Here is a 22,339-nt window from a genome sequence, read left to right on the forward strand (position 1 = left end):
ACACAGCAAATGTGAAACGTCACCACCGGCCAAGGAGTTCTGGGTTTCACAGGCAGAGCTTTGCACCATGCTGTTCTGCAGCCGAAACAAAACCCATAGAGTGCATAAAAGTGGGTGTCCCACCTCATCTTCTCATCTGTAGCAATGCCAATGAAATAAAACAAAATCAGGGCAAGGACAGAGCAATGCTTATTCAACACCCTCTCCCAGCCTCTAGCAAGTTACATCCACATGACATCCTGAACTGGATGAAGCTGATCTCATGCTTAATGGCTCTCGATAGACTGTTTTTCCTCCACCCGACTGTCCGGTCGCTTTTCTGAACCTGCATGAACCTCTAGCTGGGCTGGAGTTCAGCCTGACGGGCTTGATCCGGTGCCCTGGTGTCACGAGGCCAAGCTTCTTGCAGACGCTAAGTTTGAGGACGTGGTGGGGGCCAGAGGAGCCCTATCAGCCTTACCCGCCGCTGAACTCCCGCTGACACCGAAAGGAGCCGGCCAGACTCCCCGGAATGCTGAGCGCAGGGGAACTGCACAGGCCACATCCCAAACAAACAGGAGGGAAAAGGCAGAAATTGGTCCATTTAAAAAATGAGAGGGGGAAGTAAAGGGCAAAGTGAGAAGGGAAATGTCTGATTCATTATGCGCTTGTTTTGCTTTTGTCTTCTCCAAGGAGGAAGAGGATGGAGCGCCGTCGAAGACAGAGACAGAAGGATGTTTCCTGGCCTGGCCTGGGAGAGGATCAGATAATGGGCAGATAACAATAGAAATGATGACTGAGACGAAACCACAGCCACTTGTCCGTCAAGTGGGCGGCTGGAGGCTGAAGAGGAAGAGGCAAGAGCACAAACAGCTTCGCTGGCTGGTCCAGGTAGGACCTCTGTGAGACGAGACCCTCCAGGGCCGCTGCACCCCATTGCATGAGCGCTTCCACATTTTTATTTGGGGTCTGAGGACACAACAGCAAATTCAAACCATAAATGTGGCTGGGGATGGGCAGTAACCATTTACCATGACTCTTTCTGCACGCCATGGTTCATGTTTCTACTCTCGCTTTCCCTTCATCAGCCGTTCAGACGCTGCCACCTAAGCACTCTGTTTGAACCCAGGTCTGTCGAGTCCCCATCACAGTGGGATTTTCACTAATCTGATGGGTGCCCTCCTGTACAAAGGAACAATAAATCAAACTAACTCTGAACGTCTTCTCAGAAAGATTTTGGCTTCTCCATTGCAAGTAAAACACATCTCCAGACGTCAACATGCAAACGTAGTCATCTGGGGTATGCAAACACAGATGCAAAAGTACTGGTAGGCAAATGCCAAAGTCCCAGGCTGAAGCCTGTTGGGTGTGGATGAAAAGTGCTGTTGTTCATGTCTGAATTAGCGGTAGACAGGACACACGACCACATATGAGGTAATTTCCAATACCAGACCTCAGTGGAAACTGCCGCAAGATGCATACGTACATAGCCCTCAGCTTCTCCTCTGGGGAAAGCATGTTGTGTGCGAGTACTCCTGCAGCTGGAGAGCCATGTCCATCACACCCTAGACAATGGCCCAAAGGATGGTTCTCACGCGTGTGCAGAGACTTTCCCTCGGTTAGTATTTGCAGTTCACTGTAAATTCTTCTTGTCTCAAGGATAAACTCTGAAGGGATGCAAATGGGTCCTGAGTAGCTTTTTGGAGCTCCACAGACTCTTCTTCTGTATCACAGAGAAGCCTTAAGTCTGACTCTAACTGTTAAACGGGATTTTAGGGGTCTGTAGCAAGACATATGATTGCTCATCCTTCCACATCAAACAAGCCTGCTGAGCTGACACCAGAGCTGCCGAGCCCCTGGAGTGATGGACGAGCAGCAGACACCTATCTAGAGGCACACAACACAGCCCCTCACCTGGGGTGAGTCACCCAGTAGTTGAACCCAAAGTCCAAAATCAATGCTGTCCTCTGCTCGGTCACACTGTGAACCAGGCACTAGTGAAACAGCCAAAGTATGAGTCATATCAGGTTCTCATTAATAACACATTAATTATTGTACGGCTTCTACAAATGACTGTACATACTTTATGAGGACGCCTCCTGGCTGCAGCTTCTTTACCAGCCTACTGGACTTCAGTGAAGCAAAATAAGAAATGAGCAAGTTCATTATAAGCAGTGGAAACGCAAGCTGGCACGTGTGCCTGCAAACACCTTCTGCTCCTACCTCCACGCACAGAGTCAGGCGGAAAGGATAAACACGAAATCCCATCAGGGAAGGAGCAGAGAGCACCTGATGCGGTCCACCCCTCACACCAGAGACTGCTCCAAGAGGGAGTTACAGCTGGCTTGAAAATACGGGTGCTGCTGACTTTGGCCAAAGGTTGGTCACGCAACAGGGCTACCATGTGGGCTGGGGTAGCTGAGTGAAATCAGGCCATAGTACTCAAGGCTGATGCTCCGGTATGGCTCGGGTTGATAACCTCATTGCTGCTCTTACTACTGCTGGATAGGCTAAATCTAACGCCCTTAATCCTACCTGGCCGTACACCTCATGCTGCTGTATTAACGTAAATTCAATGGGCTGCTCTCTTCCCGCGTAGCAGCTGAAGTGACTCTGTCCCTCTTGCTGTAATGGAGATGGGTCCTGAGGGTTTAAACCTCAGGAAGCAAAGCCTATGAGGTCACCTTGTCATGTTATTACGTCACGCAAGTAGCTTCATTTGTCCTTCTTGTTCAACCCCAGCAATTTTTTAAGCCATTGGCCACTTAAGTATGCTACGTTGCTGGCTGTTTTTTGAACATAGATGTCTAGAAATGTGGGGAAAAAAAAAAAACCCTGGGGGAAAAGCCACAGTGGGAACTCAACTAGTGTATCAGCCAGTGAAAAGCTGCCCAGGAAAGTGCTGTTAGGGATGACCTGCACTGCAGGACAAGTCTGGGCTCACTCTGCCACCAGCAGCTGGGCCAGTCCAGCCGCAGAAATCCAGGTCTGCACCTTCTGGGCCTTGCAGAAGGAACCAGAGAGGACATTTATCCTGACAAGAGAGCACTTTGGTTAAAAACATTGTCGAGGGGGGGCAGAAATTATGTTCATTAATTTTCTGGCTGCAAATAGTCTGCTCAGCTGGGGCTGGTAGCCCCCCTCCACCACCCAGCCAGCCCTCCCTCCCCACTCCATGCGGGAGAAGGGCTCCTATCTCCTGAGAATCCCGATAAACCCTCCTCTCGCGCCCTCCCCCTCCCCCCTGAAATAAAAGTGAGCTGTCTTAGTGCTAGGATGCAGAAACCACTTCCAAGCCAGCATTACATCAACATTGCAGCTGATAAAGGGATGCACAATGGAGTGTTAGACTAATAGAAAAACACAGCTCAGATAAGGCAGGCTCCTGATAGCCTGGGCTGATGTAAAATGCCATTGTCTCCCTTTCTGTCAGCTGAGTCACGGAGCGATAGGGAATTCCAGTGGCAACGGGCAAGTCAGGGGTCAGAAACTACAAACCCTGGGCAATGCAAATCCCCCCGGCGTGGGCACCGGTGGGCAGATGGAGTTGGGGTGGGAGGACGTGGCTGGGGGCACAAATGCCCCGAGGTTGCAAGGATGAGGAGCGAGGATGAAGGATAGAAAGGGTCCAGGCTGCAAGACCGCACCAGGCTCCATGTGCAAGGGTGTACCCAGAGCAGATCCCTCAGTACCACCAGTCCTGGCACGGGAACCATTGATCTTAGTGGCTTTTCCTTGCTGTATCACCTCCCTCCCACTACTTTATCCATCTTCTGTGTTTTCCCCAGGTACTCTGAAGTCACAGAGGGTGGGAATCCAGCTGGGGAATACAGGGGGTAGATGCTGATGGCACTGCCCTGGGTATCTGCAGTCTCCCAAGTTCTTTTGGGTCAAGATCATCTCTTCCATGGGGCTTGAACAGCACCAGGCACAAGAGGGGCTGAATCTCCTCTTGAGCTGCCGTCTCACTCTAGTCCAAATGATAAGGTGGGAGAGGCCTGGAGAAGGATGCCATACCCGCACCCACCCAGGTGCCCGGAGCCAGAAGAGGATGTCTGTCTCCATCCCTCCTGTGAACGGGAACTCCCAAAGCCCGACGAGGGCTGCGATTAGTCCCCCAGCCGGCGGGTGAGGGTGTTTTTCCCTCTGTGGGCTCTGCTCTCATTTTCCTGTGCTGCCCTTTGATCTCCTCTCACACGGCCCCAGCCCGTGAGGCCGCCCCAAAGGAGGAACTCCAGATTACGTGACGGGGTTATGTCATTTTTCCAGCGGACATACTGGCCTGGCTTTCAGTCGAGAGGGTTTTTTTTAGTGCCAGCACTGCAGTCATTGGCCAGACAGGTCCTAGAGAAACCCTGCAGTGGGGATGCTGCAAAGACCTTGTGCCCCAGTGAAAATCTGGGCCAGTCAGATGGGACCCAGGACAGGCTCAGGAACCAGCCCTGGTCCTTCTCTCTGTGTTTGCTCACACTTCTGTGGCAATACAAGGGGGTCAGAGCCTGCACAAGCCAGCTAGTGCAAGATCAGCCCTGGCTGAAGCCCCAGGGTAAAGGCAGAGCACGGGTTTTATGCTGGGGAATGGGTTCTGCCTCCTACCCAAGTACTTGGAGGTGGAGCAGAGCTACGAGGACATTGCATACTACAGGGGTAGAAAACATGAAACTCCAGTGGTGGAGAATCAAATCTGGCTGCGAATCTTCGTAGATTGCCCTTCCGTTTCACTGCAAGTGGAGACTTTCACTGAAAAGTAGACAAACAAACAAAAAATTACGTTTGTTTTCAACAAAGCTTTCTTACACATTTTTTCTTCTGAAAAATTTCTGGTTGAAGCCTTTCTCTTCTCCCCAGATTAGTGGGATTTCTTACCAGTCTGGACACTTGGGGACCACTTCCTCACTATCCAAAGGTAGAAGCAAAACCCAAAAGGTTAAAGAGTGCAAAAAAGGAGGATGGAGGCCCACCACCTACAAGATTGTGAAGAAGCCAAGATGGCCAGGCAAACTGCTAAAGGTGGAAGATTGTGGAGGAGACCCTGTCACGGAAGGAGCTCTGACTCTTGCGTCCTGAACGTACCTAAACTCTCTTTATTTCAATAAACTGATGCTGACCAACCAAAGGAGCCCCCACGCCAGTCCCACTGCAAATTCTTGTGAGTGTGGAAAGAATTTGGAAGCCTAATTTGAAGCCTAAACCTGGCTTCTGATACCAGCTAGATGGATGGAGGGTACTTTCTTGTCATAGTGCCTGGCTTCAGTACTTGGGTGTACAAGGAAGGACAGAAGGTCTTCTCCTTTTGGAAGAAGAGAGGGATGGAGGCTCAAGCCCCCCTTGTTCATCAGGACTGCTGGGGGCACAGTTTGTGCCCTGGTTGCATTGTTTGTAGAGGTGTGCTTGTGAAGGACTGATTTTTCAGAAAGTGTTCCCAAAGTGCTAAAGGCTTCTTCTGAGTCGATCAAGATGAAGTGCTGTTTCAGAGGTTGACCCACGCTCCCTCAAAACTCAATATCCTCCTGGAGGTTCCCATCCCCTGGAGGTTCCTACCTCTTGTCTATCACTGACTGAGGCAAATACGGGCCACAGTCTGCATGCATTGGCATGGATCAGGGCTTGCAGTCTGCCAGCACTGATCACCTCCAGGACAGGTAGGAGAAGAGGTCTGGCTTTGCATGGAAACTGCAGGGAGATGTTCACAGCAGAAATTCATTATCTGCTCTGGAACACCACCAGGGCAATGGACTAACACCTTTGTTCCCATGGGGAAATCTTTCCTGACCACAGATTTTTCAGGAAATTTTCCATAAAGAAAGGGCCCTTCCACACAATTAAAAGCACAACCCTTTCTGGAAAGAAAGGGTCCCTGGAACAGCCACTCTCTTCCAGAAGAAACCATGACACCTTTGACTCAAGACTACTTGAAGAAGAGGGGGTCTGCAGTGCCAAACTGCAGCCCAGAATTGGAAAGTGTTTCCCTGCGACATGTTTCTTTATTGAAATGATCGAAGCTGCCTGAGGGCTCAAACCGCAGTTGATACGACCTCAGTGCTGTGCTATTTCCCTCCCCTGAACTCATCGGTTCTTAGATCTGGCTTTGAAAGGTAGAAGCTGTGTTGTGTTAGGTAGAGAAGTGGTTGAGGGCTGGGGAACAGGCTTTAGAGACCCAGGAGAGGGGGTGTGGGGTAGATTCTGGATTTCAGGAAACAGAACAGCCTGGGTCTGGTCTTAAATTCCTGCAGATGCCCAGTGCTGTGTTTTGGAAATGCTTCAGTAGGAATAGTTACGAAACACAAGAGTCTCCCAACAAGATCCTTAAAGATCTTTTGAAGCCAATGGGATTTCCTTATCGATATGACTGTGGGCTACTGTGCTCTTCTGAAAAACCCTTTACCTCCCACAGTGCAAAATTCATGGGGAGATCTTCTTTATCTGCAGAGAAATGCATAGTGTTTATCCTCCTGCAAAGATCTTGGATGGAATTCAACTGAAAGATTCAGGAACCTAAATTTAGGGCTTAAGATGGTTGTCCTCACCAAAGATGCACTAGAGCATCCAAGATGCCCACATAGGGCTGGAAGGCAATGGAAATACAGGTGACTCATGCCCTTCTGTCCAACAACTGGGGATTAAATGAGGATATCCCAAGGCTGACCTAAACCCGGTGCCTGGATTAGTGTGAGTTAATCTGCTCCTCTGCCTTCACAGACTGGATCTTCAGTGACAGTTATGGGAGCTCAGGCACCCGGAGCCTATGGAGACCTCTCCAATGTAGGAACCCAGTGCAGGTGTCTGATCCTGCAAGCTGAATCCCTCCCTCCATCCCCTTCTGCCAGCACAGGGAGTCCTCAAACTAAGCCGAAAGTTGCTCCTGTCCATTTTAAACATAATGTTTTTACCATGGACCTTCACTCAACAAAGGCTTGGCTTTTTCCCTTTACTCTTTTCCCTCCAGATATACTTGTGTGTAGCTGCAGAGCATGCCTCCACATCAGCGTAAGGCTTACAGGCCACGAAAGAGCTCAGACCATCACCTCCAGTGGTGACCTGCTGGTCACCTACTCCCACCATAGGTCTGTTTCCATGGAAAAAACCCACCACTGGGTCTTATTTCGAAGCCAGCTCCCAAACCATTTAAATCATGCATGCGTTGGGAGAGGAGCTATGAGGATAAACCCCAGAAAGTGCAGCTGGGCTGTTGCAGATGGTTTAGATCCTGGGAGCCAGGATCCCACCCATAAGCTCACCCTTTTTCAAGAGAGACAGAGACTGCTGAGTTTCTGCTGGGGAAGAAAAATACAGTCTGGCACTCAACCCTTGAAAGGTTTCCGGCCCCTGGATTAGGTGACCTCAGTATGCCTTTTTCATATCTGCTACCAGAGATACAGGCCTAACTTGAGCCTGCTGAGAATTTTTGGACAACGCTACTCTTTTTTCTTTTTTTTTAATATAGAAAGCCAGTTTGTTTCGCTATTATTATCATTATTATTATTATTATTATTACTACTACTACTACACTTTATGGAAATGTGCTTGTTTCAGTGAATTCTGTAAAAATTGTCATTGTTGGATGGAATTTCTGCTCAAAATTATCACATTTCTCACCCTATAGATTTGAAGACCTTTACCGTCCAAATTGGGCATTTAATTCTCAGTTTCTCAGTACAGAGATCAGCTTTCACTCTTTGGACATCTCATTTTAATGTTTCTTCATGATAATCCAGGGCTAGGCACAAGGATCTACTGCTTTGCAAATAAATGGCCAGAGAAGGGCTTCCCCACCTGAAAACGGTCTCCAGATTGCAGAGTTCTGCACAACCCCTTTTTTTTTGCCTGTCCTGAAATAAAATCAAAAGGAAACACGCACTCTGTCAAAAGCAGCAGCTCGTATTAGGTGTCCTGTCCCAATGCTCTTGACAATAGTGTTGTTTTCTCAATTTTTTTGCTTTTTCCCATGTTAGCTGGGGGGCAGAGGAAGCGACTAACTCCAGCCCTCCACTAGCCTGCAAGACAGGTTATGGCTTGCTGGTTCTGACCACATGTTAAAGCATCTTGGCTCCCTCCCCCAAACTCCTCGTAGCTTGGTGGTCCTGGCATCCCGTGTAACACCACATCCTCTGAAGGAGCCTCGGAAAGGGAGGACAGCTGTGGTTTGGAATAAACTGTGGTGTGATCCCAGCTTCTGTCCTCAAGGATTAAAAAATGGTACAGACATGAACATTTAAAACACCCTTCAGCTATCCAGTGCTATCCTCAGCTTGGTTTAGGTCAGCCTCTTTTCACCCGCATCCTTTTCAGTGTTCTCAGACAGCTGGTCCAGTCTCTATCAAAGTCAATGAAAAGTCTTCTAGAGAGCAAAGGTATTGTCATTTGCAGGTGGTGCCTTTCCATGACCTCTGCCTGCATATGTGTGGATACAGCATCCGATATGATGCTCTGTAACACTAGAAGATCTCCATATTATTTATTATGAAATCTGGAATTGCCTTCTTTATGGAAAACAGGCTGAGTTAAAAAGCTGACTTAATTTTGGAAGTGATCAGCTTGGCACACCTTAAAAACATCTTGTCATACAGCACCAAACACATTCTCCTGCCCTGAGATGAAACTGTAAAGTGGCTGGAGTCAAATCTCCCCGAAGCCATTATTGAAAGTCTTGGCCCATCCTAAGAAATTGATTTTCCTGAAGGAGACACCTCCCAGTCTGAGCATTGTCACCGTCAATCTCCTGAGAGCAGCTGTGGGGTTAGCAGAGGCACCAGCAACCAGAAATCCACTTTTTGCCCTGGTACACCAAATCAGGGCTAGCAGAAATCCTTCATGCAGCAATCACTGCCACTAAAAACACACCTTCGTGAAAGCCAGTTTGCAAGTACGATGATATCCTATCTGAAGGCAAGCATGTTGAAAGGTCCAGGTTGTTTAGGTTTGTTTTGCTTTTCAGGGAGGGAAAGGAGCTTCATTTTCAATCAATATCTTTATGGCAAAGTTTGGAGTTGAAAAGACAATTGTGGCTCAAATCAGTTTGAAACTGCCCTGAGGAAAAGGAAATTTTGCAGCCAAAGAAATTCTCAATCAGGTGTGTTTGGTTTATAAATGTATTTTGAAGAAAAGCAATGACTCTCAAAGTGCGTCCTTTCATGGGTGTGGAAGGCATATACGCTCTTTGGAGATATTGCTGCTGAATTCCCCTTTTTTGGTCCAACACGTTCCTTCCCTACTGCACAAAGACCCATGGGGGATAGCCATGGTGGGATGGGACAGCTACAACAGCGGTTTGGGTGCTGGGGGTTGTTTCCATCACCCCAGTGGGAATAACATCCACTCCTTCCCGTGCTGCCAATGGGAATGGGTCCTGGAGCTGGAGGTCCGGGCACAGAAGGAGACGGGGGTAAGGATGCAAAAGAGGGGGATGAGGATGGAGAGAGCAAGGGGAGAGGTGAGCCGTATCGATTGGTGTGTGAAAGGCCTCCCGGGAGCCCCGTTGCTGAGAGACAGCCCTGGGAGATGCAAGGCTGGAATTAATAACTGCTCCATTGGGGCCCTGTTTGCTCTCCTTGCCCAGAGCCAGAGGACTTTGGTCACAGCTTATCACCCAGCCGAAAGCCCCAGGAATGCAGTCACGGGCAAATGTGCATGTTCACACGACATCTATTAATCAAACGGCTCCCCCACCCTTTAACCCTTTGCAGGTCACAGAGAGGGGAGGAGGTGAGCATAGCTCCGCTTTGTCTAAAATCAGGATCCCGGGAGTCTTTTTAGGGCAACCAGAGATAGGGGTAAGTCTTCCATGAACTTTGGTTAAGATATCGTCCCCTTGCTCTGCATCCAGGGCTTTTCTAAAATGATATCCCCCACCCCCGTCAAAATACTTAAGGAATGGATTTTGGTACCTGCATCTGAAGACATCCCTTTTCAGTGGGAGCTAAGCATCTAACCCCCTTAAAATGCCTTGGAAGTCCCGATCCTTGGCCCTGAAAAATTATCACAGACTTTTCTTCCTCTTCACTCTGTTTCAGATTTCAGGTGCTGTTTGCACTCACACCATGGCGGTTGTTGTACACCTTCCCCGAGCTGCCAGTGGTTATGGTTCCTCTGCTGCTGTACACATCCGAAACGGGATGATCTCTGCTCTGAACAGCACAGAACTAATCAGACACGCTCCTTCTCCCCAGCTTTCACGTGGGGACACAAAACATCACAGGTAAATGATCTGCTGCAGCCTACAGCAGGCAGGATTTACACCAACTTGGCATCTCCATGGCAAGACCAACCACCCTCTTGCTTTGCTGTTGAGTGTTTTAGTCTCAGCAGCGTGCGGCAGAGTGTGTTCTTGCCTTGACACATGAGGTTGAGGAAGGTTTTCAGGCTCTTAACTTGTTAGCAGTTAGTTAGCTAAATTAGCCAGTGAGTCTCTGCAGGTCCTCCATGGCAAAGGGAGAGACAGTGGCACCTCCTGAGGGCAATTTAGTGCACCAGAGTTAGACTCCTGCTCTGTATCATCCCCCTTGATGACAGAGACCCCAGGAAAACATCACTTGCTGAATTAAATGTTGCAAGCTGGCCAGGATGGACATTGCTTCATTGATTACCCTGAGATGTCACCTCATCCTTGCCAACACCCTGAAATCCCCAGGCTGGATCAACAAGTCAATTAAACATAGACAGACACCAAATAGACGCTTCAGGAAGGCACCAGGGATGCTTCAGTGCTCCAAGGTATGCATGAGCCTGGGGAACGTCAGCCGGGCGTTAGAAGATGGCTCCTACAGAAGAGTGAGGCTCTGGGCTGGCCTCCCAGGCGGAGCAGTTGGGACAAGAAGCCCACCCAACCTACAGATGGACTCTGAGCAACTTCTGGTGTGGTGACCTAGAGCGGAGGCTGATGCCGCTCCTCCCCGTCCTCTGTCCCCTGTTCCTGGATAAACAGCACCCAGCGATAAGGTGCCCATTTGTAAAAGGGGTGGGGACTGAGCAGCCTCGGAGAAGCGTGGTCAGGTCCCCATCACCCGAAGTTTTCCACCCAGATTGGCATGTCCTCCCCCAACGCCACCACCAGCAGCCATGTTGGGTGACAGGGTGAGGCTGTGGCTTTTGCCACAGGTGAGATGGGGCTGGGTGATGGGGTGAATGACTTTTAGCCTTCCCACACCAGGAGGGAAGAAGGACACGTTTTGGTGCATCATATCTTGAGAAGTCTTTAGCCCTGGATCCTGTCCTTCTTACCTTGTGTCAAGAGGAGGAGCATGAGATAAAGGGGCTTGAATGAAGACAGAAGGCATCACTCCAGAGGTGTATTTTTACCTGTATTTGGGTTCCTAGCCCAATTCGTGATTTGTCCCAGGCTTGGCTCCCAGACTCTCACAAGCCAAAGGTGCCAGGACAACAGCCCCCTTCTCATCAGGGCAGGTTTCACCTGTTAAGGACAGTGATGGAGACAAAGTACATTGTTACTAGCTGGCATTTTTAGGTGAGCAAAGTTTTGGGTTCTTCTAGCTGTCAAAGAACCAAGCACATCTTCTGGAGTTGAACCAGTTCATTTATGAAGCATCATCACAATCCAGTCTCTGTTTTGAGCCTTGAAAAATTCCCCCTCGGATCCAACTGTGCCTAAAAACCTGGATTCCTTTTGAATGAAAGTAACCCAAAAGATGCACTACAGCTGCTAATGGGTCTTTTCGTCTATGGGACCAGAGCAGGGCTGGCCCAGAGTAAACCCCAGCTGAAATGTGTGCAGTGTGGACATCATGTGCTCAAGACCAACCATTTGGCTACGTTGACCCACTTCTACATTGCCACCCCACTGGCTGACGTAGTGTTTCTTCTTGTTCTTCCTCAACCTATTGCCTAGGACTTGCCACGTGTCTGTGCAGCACTCAAAGCAGAGGGACCTAATGGCACCCCAGAATGAAAGACAAGCACTATTAAGGACTAATCATATTACAGGATCCTGTTCCTTATTCCTGACTAATCAATGCACAGAGCAAAAGAGATATGAACAGAAAAAATGCATTATGAATTCTGCAGTCCAACCAACCTCCAGCATACCAGGTATTAAGAAAAGGAAGGGGAAAAAAAAGAAAAGAAAAAAACATCAAGCAATTTGACACTTCTACCTGTAAATAATTATTCATCCAAACCCTAGCAATAAGCACATGACACTGTCCATGCAGATTAGGACACCACCAGAGAAGAAAACCCTTCTTGCTTTCCCTCTTCCCCTCAAAGGCCATATTGTTCCCAAAGAGTTAACAGCAAAGCAGATCTGCAATTACTCGGGAATAATGGGGTGTGATTGGGGCACTAAAGAGCTGGAATTGATTTTTTTTTCAGGCTTTCAGCCCTAGAAGCCCCTCCCTGACTTCCTGGTAACTCATGACCAGCAGGGTCAATAGAGCAGAAATCCTTCTAAAGGGCCAATCTGTATTTGAATTATTTAAACAATGTACTACAGCCAAGTTAAATGGGGCTTATCAAATGTTACACCTCTTAAAGCACAATTGGAGACAGAAGGATATTAACTGCTGAATGCTCCATCGATGGCCTGCGAGGGGGGAGGCAAGAAAAAGGGGAGAGAAAGAAAAAAATAAAGGGGGGGGAGCAAGGCATGATGATTTGTACAAGGGGAGGAGCAGGTGTCTTGGCCAGAGGTGGTCTCTTCTTTTTGGAGACCCTCCATGTTTACCCAAACTGGGGTTGGCTTTACCATCCTCATCCAAGGGAACTAAAAACCCAGACTTGGGGTATTTGAGTGCTTAATCTGCATCATCTCCTCCCTCCCCAGCTGCTGGGGATACGGTGCTAGAGGATACGGGTCTTTTTTTGGCCTTTCCCGAAGGAAACGCAGGCAGAGGTTGTGTCCATGTCGCGACAGGCTGCGGTTGTTATCCCCGTGCGCAGCCTGGGATGTGCACTTTGCCCAGAAAGGGCTGAGACACAGAGCCGTCCCAGGGCACAGTGGAAAAAGGAACAGGAAGGTAAAAAACATAACAATAGCAGAATTTTCCTCCAAATTTGGGAGCCGAACAGAAAGCTCTCATATACTGAGAGGGGCTAAGGACAACTAGGGAAAGCCCGGCTTGCCGAGCAGCCCCAAAAGACGGCTGTGGTTATTTTTGCCCAAAAAAGCAGGAAGCTTGCTTAGGCTTGGGAGCCAGGAATTTGTCCAGGAAAAAAGCTCTTGATTTTCTTACAAAGGTGAAAGCAAACAAGTCCACCTGGAGGTTTTTCTGGCCATTTGTCCTGCTTTACCCCAAGACTTTTGTGGTGTTTCAGGTGACCGGCCCTGCATGGGGAAACTCGGAGGGTCCCTGGTGGGGTGTAGAGGGTAAATAGTTCACAGGTAATTCACACACTGACATTTTCACATGACTTATTTGACCTGGAGAGAAAACAAATATGCTTGCAAGTAAGAAAGCGCAATCAGCCAACAAACTGCAAACAGGCTCCAGAAGAGCCTGAATTCACTAGATGATATATGGATGGGCAAGAAATAATTCAGCCACATACAGCTGCACAGTAAGGATAGAGAGGAAAGAATATAGGGGGAAAGAGTTTGTAAACGATTCACAGTCCAAAAATGTATAAATATTGGTTAATTGACCTGCAAAGGTTTTATTAGAAAGCATTGAGTATAAAGGCGAAAAAAAGGAAAAAAATGCAAATTAACAGTGCTGTCTTAGTGGCCCACATCCTTCATTAATATAGCTACCGTGCTGCCTCTGAGCTAATTAACTCTGTCAATTAAGAGGAATTCAAACTGCTTTCTCTGTGCTGTGCACATGGAGCTACCAGCTCCCCGAGAGCTGATTTTTGGGGGTGTCTTTGCCCACCCCGAGCTGAACTGCCATGCCGAGGCTGAACCTTCAGCCCGACGGCAGCGGGTCGGGGATGTGCAGTCGGCCAGAGCTGGCCAGGAAAACCCGGAGGGAAACATTTCCTGCTGCGAAAGGCTCTCCCATCCAAACTGGAACATTTCAGGAGACGTTGCTGATTTCACTGAGGTTGTGTATTTTTTTTCTTAAAAAAAAAAAAAAAAAAATAATGAGGGGAAGGAGAGGAAAGTTTTCCTGACTCTGTTCCATCCTTTTTATCAGAAGTTAGGAATATAAGAAGGTGCCTCGCGGCTCAAATCCAGCCCAGTGCTATCTCAGTATTTGACATTATTTGTCATTTGGGGAAGAATTTCAAAATGTTTAGATTTCGTTACGGTTCAAAATGAAGCCCCAAACTCAACCCTTCCTCCCCCTCCTCGCCAAGCGGCGTTTGCCATCCTTCCCCAGCCGCGCTTTTAGGACCATCGTTCGCTGCAAAACCAAACGGGGTTTGGGGCTAATGCCTGTAACCTCCAGCTCAAACAAAACCGGGCGCTGGGTTTGCTCGCTCGGCCGTGACAGATCCGGCCCCGGGCACCTTCTGCCGTCCCATGGACGTGGGGTCCTGTCCCTGCCGGCTCTGGACGTCACATCTCCAACGGGTTCTTCCACCTTGAACGCCCGACGTCTCAGCGAAGGTCACCGTCGCCATCAGCCCCTGCTTTCGCACCCGGCGGCACCGGGCGACATTGGAAGGGGACGGGATGATCACAATATTGAGAAAGCTCAACCCAAGCAAATGGAGGATTTATAAACTCCTGGCCTAGCCCGTAGGCTGCAAGGTCGCCCCTTATCTGAGTCTGCAGAGGGTTTGCAAAGTGCTGGCAGGCCTCCAAATATGTTTGGGAGTTTTTACTCTAACCTAAGGCTGCCGGACTCCCACATTTGACATTTTCCAAGTGCTGTTAAACGACGAGGCGGTGACCGGGAACAATGTGTGATTATAACAGCCGCTAGCTGAGGTTTTCCAAGAGCCGCAGCAAGTGTGAAGGCTCGGCAGCTTGGCCGCCCGCCCCGCGGGAGCCGTCTTCATCAGGGATGCTGCAGGGTGGAGGGGGTGCCGGGCAAAACCAGCGCTCAGCCCTTGAAAGCCTTTTAGTCGTGGCCCAAAGGTGGAATAATGAAGTTTTGCAAAGGGGGAAAAGTTGGGGTACTTTTATCCGAGCTGCTCTGGTTGACTCTGCTTTGCCTGCAGATGTCCCGTAGGCTGCACCGTCGCGGTGCAAGACCCTGCAAGGGATCCCATGTGCTGCTCTTTGCCCATGGGGTCTGGGCTGCCACCCCCATTCCGCGAAGAAACAAACAAAAAAGTAGCCATAGGGATAATTCAGAGTCAGTAAAGGAGGTTGTGGACTTGAACCTGGGTTTCTCAAGGTCTGCATTAACCCCTGCATAGACTGTTCTTCCCCTTTGTGCCTTAATTAATCCATCAGTAGCAAGGGCTAACCCCAGTTAAAGAGCTGCATTCATTAAGGATGTGCTCAATCTTGCACATTAATTTAAACGAGCTGAGGTGCCCTAATTCTCAGCTGGGAATATTTCTGTTAGTTGGTGGAAAAAAAGGGAAATCCACATTGAAGACAGATAAAAATATACACTCGCTCGTTGTTTTATTTCCCCTATTTCTTCCTTTTATCTGGCTGGAAAACTGACTGTGCAGGACAGGGAGTAAAAGAAAACAAAAGAAAGAGGAAGGAAAACCAAGTAACAAAAGTGCTGGTTTTCCTTCTTTCTTTCTCAAGAAAACAAGTCCAGACAATTTCTTCCAAAATAGTTTTTCACCTGACTATTGTACCCACTTAAAAAATAAATTTTTGAGAAGGGAAACGAAAGGAGTGGAATGGCTGAAGAGAAGTGGGATGTGCTTGAATACTAATTGGATTGGAAGTGCGAAGGGGGTTGTTAGTCAGATAGGGAGGATTATTTTACATTTTGACCACCTATACAACCAAGTGTGCAACTGCCTAAATGAAACGTTGGCTTAATCATCCTGGTCAAAGTCCTCTGGCTACAAGCAAGTCTTGTTGTACTGTGGATTAACAGGGGGGAAAAAATTAAAGGACTCTATATACACAGTTTTTCTGGCTTTGGTTAGAAACCCCAGGGTCAGAGCAAAGCTCTGATTTTAAACAACTGTATTTTAAGTGATCCTGTTTATTCCAAGTGTCTGCTGAGGCTTTGACTCCAAGCTATTAATATAAAATAAATAATTTTCACACAAGCTATTTTTTCCTCTGTTGCCAGAAGAATAAAGCAAGGCGGCCACAGAATCAACGCGTGTGAGCAGCAGAGAGGGAGCGAGAGGGAGCCATGGGCTGCTGTGATTTTCTTGGCTGCTGAATGACACACGGAGCACCGCTGGCAAAGAATGCTGAGCAAGACCGCAAGTGTGATGAAGGATGCTTTTGCGACACGTATGGGGTGGTGGGAGACTCCCAGGGTGTGTTAGACCACGGGTTTTATGGCATCTAAATCCACTGCTGTTTCAGAGGGTGTGTGACCTGCCATAAATGCAGCTTAGCCTCTGTAAGCGGTAGCTTCGAAAGTTGCCCATTGCAGATCTTGCCAGGCAGATGCGAGCCCAGATGATGCAGATGTGCTGGCACAAGACCCTGCGGTGGGTGCAGATGCGTCCCAAGGACTGTACTTCTGTGGGGCTGGGTGCAAATATGGTTTTGGGGAAGCAGCATCCCACCACAGTGCTTACAAGAAGGGATCCCTCGTGAAGTCTCGTTCCCCGTGGTGTGAGACCCATCCAGACTGGCTGGGATGAGCTTGGACCCACAGTGTTTGGATCCTCAGGGCAGGGGAGCAAGAGGTCACGAGATAAAGGCAGTGGGTCCCTGCTCAGCTGTGCTCCCAGCAGATGCCAGGGACGAGTTGTATTTGCACACCTGCAGCCAAGCCCCCTCCCACGCCGATGGTCGTACACTCACAGCCCACTTACCTTCTCCACCAGCTGCTTTCCTGGTCCCTTTTTTGCAGGTTGATGTCTTGAGCTCACCAGGTCTCTGCATCTGGGTACCAGATTTCAGATCTAGTGATGGAGTGAAACGGGAGAGAGGCTCAAACGGTAGCATGCACTCCAACAAACGAGGGCCTCAAAGATGAGAAATAATTCTGCAAAGCCTCTGCAGAGGCCACCTGGCCTCCTTCTGTGGTGTACCTGGAGGAGAGTCCTGCTATTTGACTCCAAAAACCACTTCAAAGTCTCCACCACTTGCGTGTTTTGTGCCCCGTAATAAAGGGGCTTCACTGGGGTTTAGAGGTGGAGAAATGATGGCAGCCCTGGGGGGCATCAGCAAGGCAAGGAGAAGGCAGCTAGTGAAAGCGCAAAGTGATTGCCTCTCAGAATCACAGCCCTTAACCCGTATCCACGCCAGGCACTCAAGTCTTGAGGAAAGGGAGATCTCTGCTCTCTGCTACCACCACGGCCCCTCCATCAAAACAAGCACCAGCTGGACCGGGAAAGGCTCTCCCACCTCTGCTGGATACAAATCACGGAGGGATGCAGCCTGACCCCGAGGGGTTTTGCGTGCTCAGACTCACACAGGCACAAGGAAGGACCTTCAAAGTTGCCGGACTAAGGACCCGGTGTCGGAGGCTCCCTCCGGAGCAGGGGGGGAATTGATTGCTGCGGAGATGTGGGAGGCGTTGGCTGGAGTCTGAGAGTCTGCAGGGGGGGCAGGCGGCTGGAAAACTCTACCTACCCTTCACGTCTGGGTCCTGTAGTTTTGGTGCTGGGTTTTAAGGATCCATTAAACTACGTATTGCTCAATCTAGCTAGCTTAAATTATCAGGTTATAAAAAGACATGCATTCATTTAAACTGTAAGATCTCCAAAATGGGACTGTGTCCTACAGAAGGCGAGCGTTGCTGTGAGGTGTAACAACCCTGTTAAACTACTGGGATGTAGAAGAAGCAGACAAGGCTTTAGATACACAGGCATTTCTTAAGGAAAAAAAAGTGAAGATAAGGATTTAAACCCATTTTTATAAATTCTGGTTCTGGATATCCATCACCTGCACTTTTCTAGAGGCAGGAGGAGCGTGCTGGGGGAAAATCACTACAAGCTCACTTTGGTCTCATCTTTTTCCACAGGTTTCTCCCAACAGGCACTATTTTCAGTTTGGAGAAAGGAGAAATAAACACAGTCCATCACTGTCACAAATGATACATTTCAGTTTTTCCGTGTTTGGCAAAATCAGGGCTCAGCATACCCCAGTGCAAAGCACAAGCTTGATTTTACTGTCACCCTTGGAGACTCCAGGTGGCTGGACCCCTGTCATGTTAATAAGGTATTGATCTCAAATAAAGCACCTGTACACCCCATAATATGGCTAAATACCAATAAAATCACATGCGTCCTGCCCATCATTCCCGGCGGGGCTCAGGATCTGCAGTATCCCTAAGGAAATCCATGAATAACCCAAACCCGAAGTCCCACCAGGACCAAGGCAGGAGAGCAGAGGGGGCCAGCTGGCTTTCTCGAGCCCTGAGCTGTAGGCATCTATTAACAATTAGCTTTTTGGCTCCACTAAGTGCACTCAGCCTGACTTGGTTTTATTGGCATCACCCATCTCCCAGTAAATGTGATAAGAGAGTCTGATTAGCTGCGGCATTCAGACCAGGCTCTGAGTTAGTCTCCGGCAGGGCTGTCTGAAGGCTACTTACCACATGTGCTTTCCACACCACGCTTCCAGGCCCACAAGGCTCTAATGAAGATTGTCCTTGGACTTCAGTGTTTACTTTTAGGCAAGCATCAGAATGAAGACCAATTTAGCTGCCCGTTCTTTTCCTTTTCGTTTTTTTCACCGGGCTCAGTCTAAACATGCATCTCAAGAAAGAGGCTTTTTTACTGCCAAGACAACGTGTGATAAGGAAAGATCATCTGTCTGCGAGAAAATTACTTCTGTGGAGTTCGGCAAGTGGTCCCAAGGGTCTGATTCCAGCACAGGAACAGCCCCTGGAGAACATTAAAGAATTATAACCCCCACGATAAGGCACTTTCTTTTATAGTTTTTTATTTCATAGCAATAGTCACAACTTAAAGATAAGAACAACATACATTTTGTTTAACTAGGCTCTTGTTCCTTGGTGTGGGGCTCACTGTGAACTGGCATCCATCAAACTCTTTTGTGATTTACATGAATACCTGATTCTTCTGATAAGGGAAAGTGTAAGTCAACATAGTTCTGTTGTAATTGGGTGTTACCTGTTTAGATACTGAACTGCTATCTCAGCATCAGTTCACAGGCAAGCTCGACTTTACCTTTTCTTGCTAGGTGCAGAGAGAATGTCTCCTGGTTTTGCATTGGCCCCCAGGTGTTGCAACAAGCTGCCTGGAAGCATCTTTTCTCTTCAGTCTGGTAGAGGTGGCCACAGGACGTTGCAGATGCTAGAAGTCAGCGTGCATTCAAACAGTGATGCGAAAAAGTTACAGAAGTAAAATCCCCAGTTAAACCCAAAGTTCCCACTTTAGGTTCAGCATAAGCCTTGGCCACAGACTGGTGGCGACTGCATGGTCTAGCAAAGTGGTACTACCATATCCTTATTTTGCTGATATAATTATCTTAGTGAGCAACATTTTATGCTCAGAGTATAAAAAAACCACTACTGATATGTGTATCGTAGCAGCAATATCTGACCCTCACATACCCAGACTTCTTTGCACTAGATGATAGAGATACTAAGACATCTCGAAGCCTGACAAGTTTGCAACCTAAAAACAAACCAGAAAAGGAGCCCAGTAAAGGATTTGATGACTGCCATGAAGCAGGACTTCTCAGAAGAGAGACCATAGCTCCTGCCTTAGACTGCACCACCTTTAATTAGATGTGAGTGTCCCAAGACACAACTGCTTTACTTATAACAAAAATAAAAGCATCTGGTCTTCCATAACAAGAATAACTAGGAACAAAAAAAAAAAAGAAAAAAGGAATCTCCCACCTGCAGGCTTTCAGGGCCAGAGAATTGAAGAAATTAAATGCAAATCACTAACCAAAAAGTTTGTTTTGCATGAGGAATACCCCAGAGGCTGCCCAGTGTTTGCTCTCTCTCTGCCTGATGTCTTTAGCAAAGCCAAGCTCAGGAACCTGAAGTCGAGAAGCAGCGTGGAAGTCGGCCGTTAGCAGCAAGACAATCTCTTCTGCTTCCATCCCAAGTTTTAATATCAGCCTACAACTTTTCATGATTCAGGGCCCCACCAAACCCCCTGGAGCAGCAGAGGTGTGGGCAGTGGCACAGGACTGCCCAGATCTCTCAGGAACTGCTGGTAGAGGGGCCAGGAGACTCACCGGTCAGTGGGACGCAGACTAGGAAGATCCCATGCAAGGGCTGTAAAGGGATGTTTGGGTGTATCTCCCTCCCAAGATCAAAGGTGAATCTGGGTGATCTGCCAGCTCCTAGCTGCCCAAAGGTCTTTTATTAGGCCAAATTCTCCTCTTGGTACAAATGCACCTCATCGCAGTGAAGGTGCAGCAATGGTTTGCTATGAAATCCAGCGCTCAGATGGGAGGAAGATTGGTTCCTGCCAGCAAATACTCAGGGCTGGATAAGTAAGAGGAGCAGCAGAGTAGATACAGCTTTCTTCCCAGAACTGAGATCCTTCAGAAAGAGTAAGACTCAAATCCTGGTCCCTCCTCAGCCTCCTTAAAAGCTTCTGCTCAATGCAAAGTCTTGGCTGACCCCCTCGTCCAAGTGTTGGGCAGTAGGTCGTGCACCACCTAAAACATCATCTTGGCCACGATGGCCAAGGTCCCTTTCCATGGAGCTAGCTGCGGGTTGGGTGGGCACCTCTTGGCAAGCAGAGATCGTGGCTCTTTTGGCCTCAGGTGTCCTCAGAGGCTGGGAATATTTGATATTGGGAGAGACCTGGAAAAATGCTCCACCCTACGTAGTTGAAAAGGCAGCTTGTTGTATTGGCTTGATTTTATGTGTTTAATAGGATTTCTTTCACTTTCTAACACCACACTGTTAGAAGACAGGGATTTTATGGTGTTATAAAGACAGATACATAGATATGTATATATATAAAATGCTAAATATACTTGTAGCACGGGAGAGCTGAGGTTTAAGAGGCTATTTCCTGGCTTAGTCCATTTCTCTCACTAGACGTTTTCCTTCACACTAAGTGAAATTCTGGCTGAATTAAAGAACCACTTTTCTTCTTATCTGCTGTTCCTGTTATCTAACTCCAAGGCAAAGGCTGGGAGCTGAGAGACAGCCAGGGCATACCATTTTACAGCTCACCTTCCCACCATTCCCCTGGGCTTGCATCAAATGCCAGGAAGATTTGTTAAAAACCAGCCTGTCATTCTCAACTCTACCATACAGGGGGAACAGCAATGGGAAAGTCACAAAAGAGGTCACTTTGCTGGATATCTTGATTTTTTTTTGGGGGGGGGGTGTCTCCCAAAATCTCCTACAGACCCCAGTGAAGTGGTTGCACTATGACTTCTGTGGAGCAGGCACCACCCTTTCCATTAAAATGTCCAGGTCCATTCACATGTGTGAGCCTCCAAGGGTGTGATGAAAAGGGAAGCAATAAAAAGCACCAACCCCATTCATTATTTACTGTCACTACTTGTTTCTGGCTCCTGAGCCAGGTTGGTGCCACCAGCAGGAGCCAAGAGACCTCAGCTCCCTCCCTGACTCCACCACTGACTCACTGCTTAGTCCTGGGCAGGTCCCTCCACTTATTTTCACCTCTTTCTCCACCTTCAGCAAAGTCTCTGTCTTGGTTATAAAGGTTTCCAGTTTGGGGGGAGCAGGATATGTTTGCCCAGCATCAAACACAACCAAGGCTCCTACTTCCAACTGATCCTCCTCGTGCCATGGTGAGAACAATGTTCGTGCCTAATTAGGGTAGCCCATAACTAAGAAACCTCTTTTATCTTTGGATTTTTCCTTAGTGTCTTGTCCCAGATTTATTCACGTACCTTTCTCCAGGTTTCCTCCAAGTTGTCCCTTGTCTCAAGGTATCATCAGCCTTTTCCATGCTTCTTATTTGCGCATCCCAGACTTTGGAACTGAGTTAGCTGTGCCAAGAGCTGCGCTTCTCACTCAGGCCAGGTTTATTAGGTTTGCGTTGTCATTGTGTGATGTGTCTGTTCCCTAAATTAAGAATACACTGCTAGGCATGGGTGTTTAGAGCCCTTGAAACCAAATTAGCTACTGTCCCTTTTGCTCACATGCAGGTTCCTCAGATATTTCTTTAATTCAGGGTTCTTGCAACCCACCCCCTTGCAGCATCCTACTGCCTCCGGCAAAATCAAGAAAGAAAACAAACAAAAAAAAAACCCAAACAAGGTCCTTCCTTGCAGGATCCAGCCATCCTTCCAAGAAGTTCCCTGCTCCCCATACAGCTGGGAAGTGCAGCAGCCTCAATTTCAAAGGCAGTATGGACACCGGGTCTCAGGAGAAGCTCTTATTTCCAAGGTTTTCCAGAAACGGACAGGGCAGCATACATATAGGTCTATGGCAGACTGTGGGAA

Source organism: Buteo buteo, chromosome 17 (genome assembly GCF_964188355.1).
Source record: "Buteo buteo chromosome 17, bButBut1.hap1.1, whole genome shotgun sequence".
NCBI lineage: Eukaryota > Metazoa > Chordata > Aves > Accipitriformes > Accipitridae > Buteo > Buteo buteo.